Genomic DNA, 16,375 nt, shown 5'->3' with positions numbered 1-16,375 from the left:
CAAGGACAATTAATGTATTGATGCAAACTTAATTAAACCTTAATGGGGAAGTTACATTACTTTAGAATTGAGAATGTCACCTCGAGTAACAATAACTTAGGAACGGTTTAAAGCTCTTCTTCATTAGGTTCCGCCAAAGCCAGGATCGTGATTTGTGTTTAATTATCTCGATGAGGTATAGATTAAGAAAAGAAGAAATATTTCCGTAGAAGTTTTAAACAACTCTGAATAAAGAAGAAAAAATTATCTCGAGGAAAAATTAACATATTAATTCGAAATGAGATTATAATACAAAAGTTTTCTGAATGCCCTCAACTAAATTATATTTCTAATTTAAAAAATATATAAAATTATTTAATTAAGTAAAATTAAACATACTTTAACTCTGTAAAATAAAATAAATGTTTGCTTTGAAATGATCATTAAGAAGAAACTACAAGAATAAGCACATTTTCAACAAGAATAAGCATATTTTTACATGCTACTAGTTCACTTCCTCGAGTTCAGTATCAGCAATTTTTGCGGAAACGGCTTTCCACTTTCGATTTGCCTTGTTTTGCGAATCGAGAACGATTGACTGGAATTTACGAGTTGTCGCCTAGTCGGGATACCACCCTCGATAAATGGAGACCTTTTGTCGAAAAAGAGGAAAGGTAAAGGCGCCTTCATTGTTGAATGCTGACTGGTCCTGGTTTTTATCACTGGCCCTAGGGGAGCGCGGAGGCATCTCAGGCTGTAGAAAAGCAGGTTTGCCATCGTTTCGTACGTTTGACGTGTCCCAGAGGGAACATCGGTAAACTGACAGGCCATCTACTTCTATCTTTTATGTCTCTTCGCGTATGCGCCGTATGCTCGAATCGCGTTTTTGTGCATCGAACCTGAAAATTCCCGGGAAAACAGTTCCTGCATGACGCAATATCATCGAACAATCACGCGCGATATAAAAATATATTTCCTAGAGATATACTTTATAAGACGAAAATATTAATATTATCTCGACTTCCTATCTTTAATTAAAATCAGAAAGAAAGGGTTTCGCGAACGTTCCCTTTTTGAGTCCGGAATATTGTAGAAGATAAGTCAAACAAAAAGCGGATAGCTTGTTAATTCTTGTAGGTACTTAAGTCAACATGCTAACGGTCGTCTCGAGTGGCCCTATGATAGCCGAGGGTCTGATACAATCTGATGCACGGTCATGTATGTACAGATGCGTATATGTACGAGAATACTACAATATTACAGTCACGTGTATACATATGCGTTTCCGTTTGTAGAATGAATATAAAGGCACAATAATCCGCGTTTTTATTATTATATAATTACGTCGTCATATCTTAACTTTAGTTAACTTTTGGATCACATTGAAGAATACTGTACATATATATCGTTGCATAAAGTATCATGTCAAATTTTCGCGATAAAATATTTTTGAGATTATTTAAAATATGCAAATGTGTGTTTTATATTTCCCTTAAAAGATTATCATGCTTTCACTGTGACAAGAAGGAATTTAAAAGAATTCTTGTATTCATAGCATGTTTAAAAATGAAAGAGTTTTTAATTATTTTATTTTCAATTTCTCTGTATCGTTGATACTTTGACTCTAACGCCGTGTCATAATGGCCCAATTCATTAAAACATTCCGTGGCACTTCCGCGTAATGAAATCGCAATTAGAGATATGCAAAATACCGCTTCTATCAGCCGTGGAAAGTGGACGACACGAAGGAAAGATGCCATTTGAATTGTGAAATACTTGGAAAGATTCCAATATTAACTGTTGGAATGCTGCTGGAAATAATGGAAAGGAGATGGTCGCGGTGCTGACGGCGGAGAAAACGATTTTTCTGCGAACGGGCAACCGGGGACCACATATCGAAGTATCGATAAAATTCTATTTCGCGCAAATAAAAAAGCAAACAAGAATTTCACAACCCGTTCCGGGAGGTAAAGTAATTCCGGCCCGGGTAAACCACTTCTGACGAGTTTCGAAACGCGTAAGAGATATCGTTCATTCGAGCAAATCTCGGGCAAGGTAATCTGAGATTCCTCCTCGCCTAAGTACGGCGATCCGTTAAATAGCTGGCGGATCATATTCCTTGCTCGCTACGAATATCGATCGAACGCCACTGATGAAACTTTCAACGTGGTCGAGGTGCTGAGAAACTGCCACGAGAAATCTTCACGAAGAACACGGAGCGAGAACAACGCGAAGCACAACGCTGGGATCTACCCGCGGTAAAGAAGCGAGGCAGTTAAAGAGCACGATGAAGTAAGAAGTTGCCGCGTTGAAACCGCAAGCGAGCCCGCGAAGCAACGAAGCGCAGGAGCAGTAATTCCTTTCTTCAAAAAAGAAAAGCAGTAAAAACGGCGATTAAGGCTTTTAGCTGGAATGCCGGCTCCACGTGCTTCTTCTCCGCAATGCGTGTAGGAACAGCTACCCCTCTAAACGCCGTTGGAAGAAACGGTTCATGGGTTCGGTCGCTAGTTTCCATCCTGCTGAGCAGCTTTCCCCGGGACTCTGTGGTTTCTCTATGCTATAAATACCGACACCGAAGACCAGCCGGAGAGAAGGTGGAAGCGGAAAAGAAATGGGAATAACGCTACACAAGAAAGAGAGCAAGGAGACGGGGAGCGAGAGAAGGAGATGCGCGCGAAAGAAATAGCCGGACATGCAAGGGTGGAGACGAGGAAGAAAGATGTTGAAGGTGGTCGAGGAGAAGAGTGAGGTCGAGCGCGCAATTCTTTCTCCATCCGAGTGCTTTTTGTACGAAAAATGGAGTTTCATGAGAAACGTTGCCGACATATATACATACACACATACATATATATGTGCACGCGCACACATACTATGCGAATACGACTAGCTAATTACATTCGTCTAATCCTGGCTCATTTAAGTTACTTGCCAATTCTTGTGACAATAATGTGAGAGCGTATACTCCTTCATTAAGAGATGAATTTGTCTTAAACTTTAGAATGAAATGTTTGTCGATGATCCTGAAATATGTAATATCAGCGAATTATCGTACAATTTTATCTTTTGAACTTTATCGTGATACACAAATCAGGGGGGTCTCACTTTTACACTTCTCTATATATTCCCGTGCACTCGTAAAATACACAGAACGGAAATGAAGGCTGCATTATTTTGCAATGGAACGATAAAGGATGCCCTGTATTTCAACGTAAAACATTAAACTGGCAACAGGATGTACAGATGGCAGAATACTATAATTAAATTGCATTTAATTAAAAGTCGAATCTCTCCACGTGTTCTCGCGTTAGTCATGTATATATAGCGCGTTATATGTACGCGTGTGGTATCCTCCATTGAGGAATCGTGAGACACTTTTATTCGTGACAGACGGCAGAGAGCGTGGGTAAGTGGTACTGATCGTTTCTGTCGGGAAGAAATGGTCGGGAATGTAACGATCGCGCATAATAGAGAGAAAAATATTGAATGACAAGGCGAGAGCGGGAAATGTCACTGTCGTACGATGGCGACAGCGGCATTTTGCGCCACGGATTGACAACGACGGAAATTTCTTCCATTTCTGCGAAGATTACGCGATTGGATCGACCGGCCTCTCGCTCGATTCCCATAGGGTCCCGATAGTGCGGTGGATATTTTATGGCATCCGGAGGAGAGTAACTTCAAATTACGCTTCTCACGCGAGGTATACAATTTCGTTGTAACTTTACTCACGGATTCTCCCTTGTGAAATACGGGAGATCATCGTTATCGGGAGGTCTCGTCGGAATTTTTCGATTGTCCCTTCGATATCAAACTGCGGCTGCGGCGAAAAACTTTAATACTTAAGCGGCATTTAAATGTCAGCATTTAAATGTCATGTGGATCCTGACGTTAAAACGCATCGTATAGGATCTCTCTCTTTCTCTCTTTCCCTTTCTTTCTCGTTTGTCAAATTCAAATGCGTCGGAGTGATAGCGATAAGAGTTTTACGGTGAATAAAGGGCGTCGCCCGTCATACACGTGCCGATATGGCATCATCAGCGTTGACACAACAACAAGAAGAGAAAAATATTACCAGACCAAATAGCGATTCTCATTAACGAGCCGCGATCGCGCGCTGTCAAAAATCCGATCCCGTCACGTCGCAACATATTATTGATCGCAGCTCATTGTCAATGTGAATGTACGCTATTCTCCGGACCGCGACTAACGCTCGAACCTGTCGCTGTTACACGTCCAGTGTTCCAGCGGTTGTATCGCGATTATCGTGCTCATATACACGCTCATATACAAGAGCCACGCGACAACGCGCCGTTGCCGATACCGGTCGGGGCCCTATTGTGGTTCTCGGCCCGACATGTTGGTAACGAGCTGATCATTGTTATAACTCACGTTGTCGCGTATATACATATATATATATATATATATATATATGTTTGTGCGGACACATATATATACCGTACATGCCCCGCGTTCGGTCGTCGCGTTTAGTTAAGACGCAAGTTTGCCCACACGAAGCGAACGGACCAAGCGATACGATCGAACCAACTTTGTTCTCCATTCACTTGAGTGTCTGTGGAAAATCAATCAATTCGTAAACGAATCCCGCGTTTTGTTAGACGTGATAAAGATTCGCACGGAAACGTAATTGATTTCTCTTGTTAACAAATGAAAAGAAAATACTCATGCAACTATCATCCTGTGTGTATATGTTTTAATTATCTAAGGCTGTGTTCGCTTTGGGCGTTCACGCGCTTTGTTGCTCATTATACATCAAAGAAAGATAGAATGACGCTTTTAGCGTGTGAGCGCTCAAAGCAAATGCAGCCTAATATCAATATTATAACACTGTCATTTTTGTTTATGCAAAAAACGTTTGAGAAAATCTTTGATAAGTCTTTTTTGTGGTATCGAGATATATGTGTGTGTTGAGGATTAATTGTTAAACAGAGGATAATATTAAAAAAGATGTGTTTTCTGTAAACTTTAATATTTGTTTACTCGGAGCATATATTCAGCGATATCTCGTCAAAGAAAACGCAAATGCATTTTCTCCCATTCGAAATGCAACGCTCAATGCATCGACTTTTTTTGTAATAAATGTCAGGAACACAGTTCCGCTTGGATGCATGCATCAGAGAATGGCGTTAATCGATTCCATGCTTAGGACATTACGTAACGTCAATACCTATTTTAGTTTAACGTAACATATACATAAAGGAACGAGAGAAACGTTCGTATATTTCCCAAAGGATAATATTAAAGACTAAGAATGGACGTGTGTAATTAATCGAGTATGAAGCGAATTACATAAACTTGAGAGAAACCAGAAACAGGAACTAAATGTTCTCTGTAAATTAAAATCGATTATTGTTTGATTGTTCGATTATTGTTTGATGACGCGACGCGAGAACACGAATAATGCGTAGTAAATATTGTATACATTTTAACAAATGTATTAAAATTCCTTTCGTTGTTGTCTGCAGTCGAGAGATCAAAGCAATAGAACGTTTCTCTCAATGTCGACTCGGGTAATACTTTGCTTCTTCAGATACATATTACTACTTTGTCGTGTAAGATACATGTTATAAAATATAAATACAACGATATGATGTAACATGGGAACGTTGAGATAGAGCATCACCGAAAGTCTCATATAGTCGCGTAAGCGTTTTATCTTCAGCGTACAGAGAGCGTATTAAAATTCCATTTACGGAAGTCGTCGTTTGTAACCGAGATCAAAGCTACAAAATGTTTTTCTCCACGTCTCTGCGCGTGCAGATACGTTTTCCCTCCCTCGGAGATTATTTAACACAGTACATAAAATATAAATTAGATTTTATACAGGGAATTGAAATATTTTAATATCGTTCTCATAAAAATATATAATAAATATTGTCAAGAGCACTCACTGGTCCGCTGCTACGTATATACGAATCACAAGAGCAGTTATTTGATTAACATGCGGTGTTATATAACCTTCACAATTTTATGTTATTACATACAAAATAATGCCAAGCTTTTTTTATTACACGTTCGTACAAGTATATATCAAAGATCTTTTTTATAAAAGTAATATGTAAAGTGTGTTATATGTCGACAATATTGCGTAATGTGTGTGTGTGTGCATATCGACAATCAATTTTGCCAATTATTTATTCATTCTAGAAGGCACAAAGATAGGGAAACATGCCTGTATCAATCTTTCCTCGATATAGCAAATTGATTCACTTACCCTCTCCGCTTACGATGCACTATAATGAATATCTCAATATTCTTTCCGCCGTAACAGCAAACTCGTAACAAGAACTCTATGAACCATGGAATTGCTCGCCGCCATCGTTGTGCTATACAAACAAATTAATTTATTATTTTGCATTATTAAGGTTAACAGTATTCCGAGGAAATAATGGCTTATAATAAAGAGTACCTTGAGGAAGCCGCTGTGTACGAGGAAATCCGTTGAGCGAGAATATAATAGAAACAAGTTGAAGAAAGAAAATTGAGAACAAATGTTAGTAGATGAAAAGATGGTACAGTGATTGCAGGAAAGAACAAATACGAAAGATACATTCGGCGCGTCACGAATATCTTTAGGTACGAAGATAGCTAATATGTGCGAACGTTCTCTCTTTCTCTTGGACCAATGAGCATCGAGTATTATGTTATAGTAACTCAATATGGCGACTTAATACTCGATGCTCATTGGTCCATACGGCCTTATGCTATGCACATGCAACTATGCAATTTCGTGTGAAATGGCCCTTAAACGCGATGCGTTTGATTCGAAAGTAGTTATCTTCAAGCGTGACACACGTAGCGTCGAGTGTATATTATACAGAATGAGAAAATATACGAAAGAATGTGAAAGAGAGAGAAAAAATAGAAAATGTGTAAGAGAGCAAAGAAGACGAGAGAAAAAAAAACAAGGAAGAGACAGACACGATGTAAAGAGAGAATGAGAAAACTTAGAAAAAGGTACGAGAGAGAAACGCGCGAAGCAACGGAAGAGGGAAAAGCTACGGAAGAGAAAAGAATGCGAAGGAGAGGGAAAGTAGCGCAAATGGATTCAGCGAGAAGCAGACAGATGCGGAAGATGATAGATAAGGAAAGAATGAAAGCAAGAGAGAGAGAGAGAGAGAGAGAGAGAAAGAGGAGAGAAAAGAAAGAAAAGACGGGGCAGATGGACAGAGTGACGGAGAGCAGCGAGCGAGACGGGGCGACGCATGCGCGTGGCATGGGTGTATCTTCGGCTTTCCCCCTCCCGTGGCCGGCCTCGCGCGCCCCCCCACCCGCGCTACCCGTGTACGTTGCTCGACTCAGTTACCGGGCCGATTCGCGAGTGTAGGGTCTTCGCGCTTTTTCGCTCCACGACGCTCTCGGTCGTCGTGAGAGCCTCGCGGCGTCGTTTACAGTTTTTTTACGCGATCCCGGGATACAACGTCGTTGCGCGTCGCGACGCGACGTGTCGTGCCGTCGTTCCGTTTCTCGAGGTGAGAGAGAGACACGCGAGAGAGGGGTAGAGACGTGCGCGCGAATGTGCCCTAGTTTCGTGCGGTCACATGTGGACGTGGAGCGGTGTAGCGCCGCGGGGGAGAGACGCACCAAAGTTGATCGCTCTCGTCCAGCCGGCGACCTTTCGTGTGAACTTGTGCGTGCGAATATCGCATCGACTTGCGCGACGAGAGCCTAATACGGAGAAGTATGAAGTGCGTCGGTGTCAGAAACGAGATGAAGTCGGCGATGCATGATCGATGACGATTGTCAAGTCGGCGTGAGCAGCTGCGATCATTCGCGAGACGCGTGTCTCGAGGTCTCTTTCCTCACGAAAAAAGGTTGCCGATCGTCGTCCCGATGACCGACAGGAATCGACGTGCTCTCGTGCGCGGTTGTGTTTACGTGTAACGGTGCGAGGATTCCAAGAATCGAGCGATTCGAACGTGGGTGCTCCGAGTGGAAATCGAACGCGCGCGAGTGGTGGCAGCATTTGTGACGTACTTCTCTCGGCTCAGCTCGCGCGATTAATTCGTCACATTGTTAGTGAGTGTGGATTGAACGACAAGGTGAAAAAAGGAAGCTCACCAGTTTGTGATTTGTCAGGACAACGGCCTGGGACGCGGGAATGCGAGATTGATCGAGGTAAGTGCCTCAAGGTCGACCTAGAGTCTTATCTATATAACAACAATCACAAAATTATTTGTTTACGTGATAGAGGAAGGTTATTTTTATCGAGTATATAAAAATGAGCGATGGCAATTTTTTTATCATCCTCGCAATCAATGACGTACCACGTCTTTTTATTTTGAAAATTGAACATCATTGATGTGATATTATTTTTTTTATGATGCAAAATTAAATATTGTTAATATATTATACAGTCAGATTTTTTTTATCCAAAGTTTAATTTATTCGATGCTGTTAAAATTGCGAATAATAAAATAAAATATCGATACGCACAGAGAATATTTTTGCAATCTTTATACAGAAATTCAGATATTTTTCATAATGAAATTGCCACTCGATGTAGAGATGAAAAAAACATTACCATAAATATATGCATCGGTTGTCTTCTTAACCGTTGGATTTCTGATGATCCTTGTTCAATTTATTTATGAAATGTCGCATTGCGCTTGCGGGCATAGATTGGTACTCGTTTTAATACAGTGCTATTTTGACCAATGTTTATATTGTTCTTCACATACATATATATATATATATTTATATTTGTAAATAGTGTTTATTATTTCACACCTTTCGAATGCCATGAAGAGGGAGAGCAAAATAAAACAATTGTCGCTGCACGGTTTTAAATAATTTCTATTAATTTATTTCCGTTGTGCCAATAGCCGATTCTGATTAAATGTTTACATAAAAGCTGTTGTGATGATATTTCGCGTATGTATAAATACAATATAAATTTCCGTTGTTGATCGTTTATTGTATCTCTTGGAATAATATTTTCGACACACATGGTGCGAGAAAATGTACATATTTCGAATACGAGGGCAATGTGAGATTTTTTTTGTATATTCGTCCCACTGGTTGCACGTAGCATACATATTTCCATGTATTTAAATAGTCCATCTTCAGCGTTTCGAAACTCGTGCACTTGCTGGATTTTTAGCGTGGTAGGAATGCCTGAGAAACCTTCGAACGTGATACGAGCGCGTTTTATACATTGACTATCTTTTGACAGCGCATCTCGGGTCGTTATCCTACGCATGCAAGAGACAGCGTGTATGGAGAGAGGATCGAGTTACACATGAAGCTTCTATTACGTTCCTATATGTGTGCGTTACACTCCAGTGTAATGTGTATGTATGCGTGTGTGTATGTGTGTGCACGACGCTGTGTGCCTCGAAATGACCTACTCGCGATATATAGCGTCTCTAATATATCACGACAAATATTTGTTCTCACGTTCCCTGCCCATGCTTATCCTTCGCAACATTCTCGCACGCGTAATCTGTGTATACGCATAACTAGCTATATTTTGAACCAATGAGGAATATATAGTTTGTGTGGCGCTGTATGCAATATATCGCGTTCTGCAATATCCCGGAAAAAAACATAATCCTTCCGTTTCAATAAACGTACTTGCTTCCAATGTATGGACGAATATTTTCCTCTCATGATCGAATACGTAAAAAACGGGTAAAATAATTTGGAGAATATTTAACATTTTTGAGATATCACTCGATCCGATTTTTCACGAATATTTTCAAAATTATTCTCGTTCATTCGTTCTCGCGTGTGATTATTTTTTCAGCACTTACGTCAGATTCTATCGCATCACGTGCATTCGTTCCCTCTTTTTTTCCTACATCTTTTTTTCTATTCATTTTCGCGATTTTGACATTATGAACGAGACCCCTCTTGTTCCTTGTCAGTAAAAGAAGAAAAAGTTTTCGCGATTTGATTTCTTCAGCAATTACACGTGAGAAACAATGGTTTCGATTCTTCGTTTTAGTCGTTGTTCCAGCCTTTTTTTTAAGAGGCGAATAGGGCGAACTCGGGGAATAGAGGTTGACACGGTGGCGCTTGCTCGATTACAAATGTTAAATCGATCTCTCATTGTTGGGGAATCGGCGTGGCACGTCGTTGTTGCTAAATCGATTCTCCCTAGATAGGTCCGAACGGCTCTTCTCGTTCCCGAGGAAGAACGAAGTCTCGTTAGTCACGCTGGTAATCAAGGCTGGGCTTCGATTCCTGTTCGAATTGCTTTTGGTGTCTGTTTTTTAAAAAACAATCGGACCCTTGCAAAACCCTATCCGCGAGCGTGTTTTACGCAAATCAGCCTTTTTCTGGATGGTTAAATATTCAAATTATTTGACTAAAGAAGGCTTTGAATGTAACAGGTGAAAGATAAATTTTCCAGGTTCTTTTTGTAATTAACGCATCTTGGGATCTTACCGGAGATTAAATACGACATTCGGTCGCGAATTGTAAACTCGTGGCCATAATTATGAGTTCCAGTCGCAAACTCGTTAAGCGTCTTTTCGTTTTTTCAAGGATTAAATCGTGATTCCTCATATTCAATGATATCGAGTTTATTTTCGCGGCTCGTATAGAAATGCGGTGAAGTAGTTGATTCAATTACTAAATTGATCAAAATAATTTATTGGTAAAATTACAGAGAGAATATATTCATACGTTGAAAAAATACATTTAGAATATACAAGAGAAATTTAGTACATCAGTGGACTGTAATACATATGCGCACGTACATACACATACACACATACACACACATACACACACACACGCACGCACGCACGCACGATTTGTACTTATTGGTACGATAGCATTTCGATCAAAGTACGTGCTTCATAATCAATAACGTTTTTTGACTAGCTTGTTCCCTCTTTGTTTTTGCGCGCCAATAACAATCGGAAAGCCGGCAATCTCTAAAGCTCAAACAGACAATCACTTCTAAATACAGTTCGAGGGTGTTTTGATTCGAAACACTCCAACACGGAATTGCTTTGGTTGCTAGGCTATTTAACCAGTGAACGACTTCAAAGTCGCTTGAAATGTTTACTCACGAGCGTGAAAGCGAGAGGGAGAGACAAGGAGAGGGAAGGGGAGAAAAGACGAAGAGAAAGAACAAGAGAAATATAGGAAGAATATGAGAAGCATTTTTTCCTCAAAGCAAAAGAGATGTAGAAAAATTGAGTTTTAGTATAATTATATAATTGTCTTGGTGTATAAAGTAGCGTACAGAAACGTGAAGCGTATATTCAAACCTGTTAATTGCGATATTTTATACATGGTGTTTGATTTAATACGTTTTATATAATAATTCACATAATATATAATAATTCATAATATTTTATAATTTTAGATGGAATAATATCACAAAATTTAGTAAACTATCCTTGCACATTCGTTCTATTATTTACATTTTAAAAATTTTGTTTGCAATGTCGTTTATTTCGTTATTACTTTTTAATTTATATATTTATATATTAAATAATTTCTGGAAGCTTTTTTAACTGCGTTAATTCTCAAGTAAAAATATGCACTATTTTGCATCATTGTATTAAATTTTAGAATAAATAAATAAAGTTTAAATTATACATGTGTGCATTTGCGCTTCTCTCATCGGTGTCTTTAGATATCTATTACGAAAAGTTTGACTAGAACGGATGAAACGGAGAAAGAGAGAGAGAGAGGGGGAGAGAGAAAGGCAATCAACGCGAAAGTTTATTTAATAGGAGTAGTACAAAGCACAATTGTCGCACCAGTTTCCGGACTGTCGCTGCATTCCACTCGTAAACTCGCTCGTACACATGAAACCGGCACTCCTATTCCCGTAGATATCGTACCGAGTGCATAGAGGTATTGGAAAATAATGAAGAGGTTCGCCCTCGCAGCTGTTGAGTCACCGCGCGGTTCGATGGCGGTCTGTCGATGACAACGAGGTAATTACTTTTCAAACAGCAGACGTGCAAATGAACGGCGGTTTAATCTGTCGATAATATCCCAGGCATCGTTACCATTTTTATTTCTCATCTCTGCGTTTCAACGGCAGCGGTAGCGACTGCCAGCCGCGCGCATACGGATTCTCCGCGCAGATTTAATCCGCTCACAAAGATCGCCGTATATGCGAGTAAAACGAAATAGTTTTTTTTCTACCGTGGATTACATTTTCCTCTTTGTTTTTCGGTCGCGGTTTTCGACACGCGACTATCCCCGATTAAAAACAAATTCTGAAAATAATTTATCTTATCTTATCTTTTTGTCACTCGTCATATGCGCCACGTGACTTTTGACGTATTAAAGAGTAATTGTAAGTCTTTTTACCGTGTATTCAAATAGAGAGAATGGGGTATCGCATATTTAATCTAATATATCCCCTATTACTTGTACACTTCGTCGAAGCGAAAGCGCGTTAAAAATTGCATTTACTCATCGATTGATAGACAGTTAATGACTATTGTTGTGTGTGTGTATGAGCGAACTCTTTTAAACTGTCATACGTTTCCTTTCACACTGCACGCCGACAAACTGGCGGTATTATGGCGACAAAAACAATTTAAGGCCTGGCAGTGGCGTACTTTCCGATAAATCATGACTTATTGAACGCGTAGCTCAGTTTTGAAGCTCACCCACGGGGCCACGTCGGCGTTGCTCGTGCGCCGTGATACGTCATAAGTCACAGTTGGTAGCACGTTGCGACGACATCATCCCCTACCTACCTACCTCGGGGAGTGTATTTCATCCTGCTCGCGCTACCCCTGCCGGCTTCCTTGGCCCCCACGATAGTCGGTCTAGACGTAATAGTCCCATTAACCGGTTCTGTATCTTGGCAACACAATCTCCCTCCCCCCTCCTCCCCCTCCTTCACCCTCGCGAGTTCGTTTATTGCGCGCTATGATTGATACTATAAAATATGGCGTGTTCCACGACCGACGGGATGCAGGGCGTTATTGGCGTTGTTTCGACCTGAGGGCCGCGTTGGGGTTAATCTCGATCGCGCGCTCGTTCACCTTCGGCGAACAAGCGGATTTACAGATGTAGGGGTGCGGGAAAAAGCAGCCACGGGGTATATACATCGGCCGAAACACGCCATTTATCCGTTTGGCGATATTTCTTTTGACTACCGTGATATAAGAAGAGATGGGCGATTAATATCGATATTGGTGACGTAGAGTTCATACATCATACACACGTGTAACTTTAAGATCCGGTCAGTCGGGAAATGATTTAATTACCAGAATTCCAAGACAAATGAGAGATTGCGATACAGTCAGTCTCATTCTTCATAATTTTCGGAAAAGTTTCTGTGTGTATATAATATGTAAAATATACGCTTTGAAGTGTATAAAGTTATGTTCTAGTCGCTTATCACTGCGATGGAATATTATTTTTTTTTCTTTTTATTATAACTAATTTTTCTTCGGCACAGAAGAAAGACTGAATGCCGAAAAGGGTGAATAACTTAATAATGTTGTCAACTGTGACAGACGGCGAGTTGTTTCGTGCGATAACGTGCGCGCGAGCTTGCCTCGAGCCTTCGTTTGTGTTTAGCGCGTATTGTCCGCGAATAAATATACGTACAGCTTACATTTGGCGTGATGTGATAAATCGCGATTTGTGCGCTCTTTTTTGCTCGCAGCAGCTAGCGTGTCGTCGTACTTTCCTCTCTCATTCATAAATCATATTCCACGTGGACATTTACCTTGAACCTACTTTCACCGCGAACAATATGATCTTCACGTCGGTCATTAAAAATCGCGCCGGGGGTGCCGTGAATCAGGGGTTGTGAGGACCCCCAAGAGGGTCACGACGCGGCGGAAGATACGGCGGTGTCCCGACGGCTTAAACCGTTCTTTCGATCGCACGCGTGTACGAATACCTTGAAATCCCTGCAGTCGTCGATCAACCCTAATTCCCGCACATTGCGTGGTTATGGGACATTGTGGATAAAAGGGCGTAATGCCTTCTACGAATGCAGGCTGTTACGTCGCTGCAATATGCGGGTAATCCAAATATATTGCGAGGTGGCGTTTGCCAGATGGAGACGATTGACGATCGATACTACTTTCCAAACTTAATCTTTAAATAGTTACTTCTCAAATTTTTTTTTTAATAAATATTTTATTACGAATGCATCTCTCTCCGATGAGGAAATTATTAAAATTAGATGAAAGAAAATAAAAACTTATATCAAGCATTACAAATGGATAGATTCAAGTAAAAAATTATTTTCTTGCAATTCTCTTCTTGACCTAATTCAATCATATCATTTCGCTTGCGGACAAATACACGTATGATTAATGATTTTTATTAAAGAGAGGAAAACGAGGACAGTTATTTATAAAATGAATCTTGTTGAATAATGACGAAACGGATGCGGGCAGTATTATAAAAACGGAGTGCAATATGAACGAAGTAGATTACATGCAAATGAAGAATCGATGAATGTGGATGACAACTAGAATTGCATTATCTTTTTTTCGATAAATGTGCGTCATTATTCAATGTATGCAATAGAACTATATTTCTGCACGCCAGATGGAAAAATGGGAAACCGTTTTCTTTTCAGCCAATACATTACACCATGATGGTCGGCGATATGCAACGGTGACGACTGATTGTCCGTGACATAGTCGTTTCTGTGACTCTTCACCTCGATATCGTAATCATTTTTCACGTTGCCGCGAGATGCGTGCTGCAGTTAAAAACAATAAGATGACTCACATTGGAATATCGCTCTTATTTCTCTTGGCGCGCGTTTATTTTTACTGTGTTATATGACTTTCGATGTATCACCGTTGACCGCGATCGATCATCCTTTAGCATTTTATTGCACAATACTTTTGTGGCCGATAACGAGAGATTTGCAGGAAATACCTGTCCGACCTATCGTCGTTCAATTACAACGTACATTAGCGGGTACAGGGAAACGTTACAGAAACATCTGACGTTATTGTTCATCCTTTGCAATATCCACGGAAATACTGTGATTTGTTATTTTCGAATTCTCAACCTTACGCCTTTGATACAAGATTGGTCGGAAAAATTCAGTGAGTGGAAAAAATCATGGTAAATTTTGGTTTTTACTGTCCCGGACTTTATCCGATGAAAAAACTGACAAAAACTGTACGTATAACTAATATGTAACACTAAAATACATTTATATAACTTTATGCAAAATGATATTTTTACTTTAATTAATAAATCATCATCACTTTAATTTAAGAAATGAAATTAATATAATAAGTCTTTTAATTCAAATTACATATAAAATTTTTAGAATAAAAAACTTTGAAAATATAAACGTTACTAAATTTTATTAATATTTTTAGTTAAAAAAATATAATAGTAACACAATTTTTTTATCAATATAAGTTTGCGTTTACCTTTCAATATCTTCCAACAAAAAAATTGATTTGCTTGTCGATTCCTAATTTATTACGAATTTTATTTTGGGTAAAGTTTGAATTAAAAAATGCTCTTTTAATTAACGAATATGGATAAAAAAATTTTCTATTTATTTTAACATTTTAATAGAAAGGACTAGTTTTTGTCGGCTTTTTTTCGAAAAATATTTCACCACTGGCATAGATTTTACCCAAAAAATGTGAAATTTTGCCAACTTTGCTTTGACGGGCAGTCATGGTAGGAAGCGGCAAGCATTGAAATATTTTTTTCTTCCTTCGCGAATGTAATTCCTCGTACAAATGGAGATTGTTCCAGGCGAACTCTTGGGTCACGTCGACGACCTAACTGTCCTGACACTAACCCAACCTTTTATACGAAGGGTTACTTCGCGAGAGTTGAAGAGAGGGGAAAGAGGGAATCCATAAGCCATCCACCCCCGTTTCGACCCATCTATAATGCCTTCTCCGTCTTTCACCCTCTCTTCGGACTGACGCCTGCACAGAGTTGACTATTTTGAATTCTGTCTCCAAGCTTCCCAGTTGAGAAAACTCACACATCCCACGAGTACGCTATTCCATATGATATCACACATTTGCCGTTTACATCTAAACAAATATCTCTCTTTTGATACAATATGTCATATGTTCATCATATATTCATCATATGTATGTGTAAATTGAAAATACATTTTTACGAATTTGACGTTACCACGAGTACCATTAGGTAATGTACGTTCGTATTTCTCTTAATTAATTAATTATTCGTTATACAAAATGTTGAATATGAAACGAATATAGTTTTTGTTAATTAATTAAAAACGAGACGGAAACACACGTAATCACTTACTATTATTCGTATCTTTTATCAATTATCGAATGACAATCATTATTTTTCAATTCCGAATATCGAATTAAACTTTTACTAATCACTCTTTTTTTGCTTTCATATATGTATTAATTAATAAGCGCCATTTCTTTTTTTTTAAACTATATCACTTAGTTTTCGTGTT

General features: G+C 39.4%; 1 protein-coding gene and 1 long non-coding RNA gene across 4 annotated transcripts in view; one reads left to right on the top strand and one right to left on the bottom strand.

Annotated features, from left to right (window-relative positions):
- Nucleotides 1-6,528, bottom strand: part of LOC145969680 (uncharacterized) — a 38,905-nt gene extending 32,377 nt beyond the window's left edge. The window contains exons 1-2 of the long non-coding RNA XR_014438221.1: nucleotides 6,407-6,528; nucleotides 6,212-6,323 (exon numbers count right to left, since the gene is read on the bottom strand). This is a non-coding gene — a long non-coding RNA (uncharacterized LOC145969680). The remainder of the gene's footprint in view (nucleotides 1-6,211; nucleotides 6,324-6,406) is intronic.
- Sema2a (Semaphorin 2a) overlaps nucleotides 1-16,375 on the top strand; it is a 345,146-nt gene that overhangs the window by 57,095 nt on the left and 271,676 nt on the right. For 2 of the 3 annotated variants that reach the window (XM_083095918.1, XM_083095916.1), the window contains exon 1: nucleotides 7,293-8,115. The exons of the other annotated variant lie outside the window; for it this stretch is intronic. The gene's annotated coding sequence lies outside the window, so the exon portion shown is untranslated. Of the gene's footprint in view, nucleotides 1-7,292; nucleotides 8,116-16,375 lie in introns of those variants that run through there. 3 annotated transcript variants of the gene reach the window in all.

The sequence above is a fragment of the Camponotus vicinus genome, unplaced genomic scaffold (assembly GCF_025532165.1).
Source record: "Camponotus vicinus isolate PSW18456_S1 unplaced genomic scaffold, iyCamVici1.0 SCAF_4, whole genome shotgun sequence".
Taxonomy (NCBI): domain Eukaryota; kingdom Metazoa; phylum Arthropoda; class Insecta; order Hymenoptera; family Formicidae; genus Camponotus; species Camponotus vicinus.
This window is presented reverse-complemented; position numbering and strand designations above follow the sequence as displayed.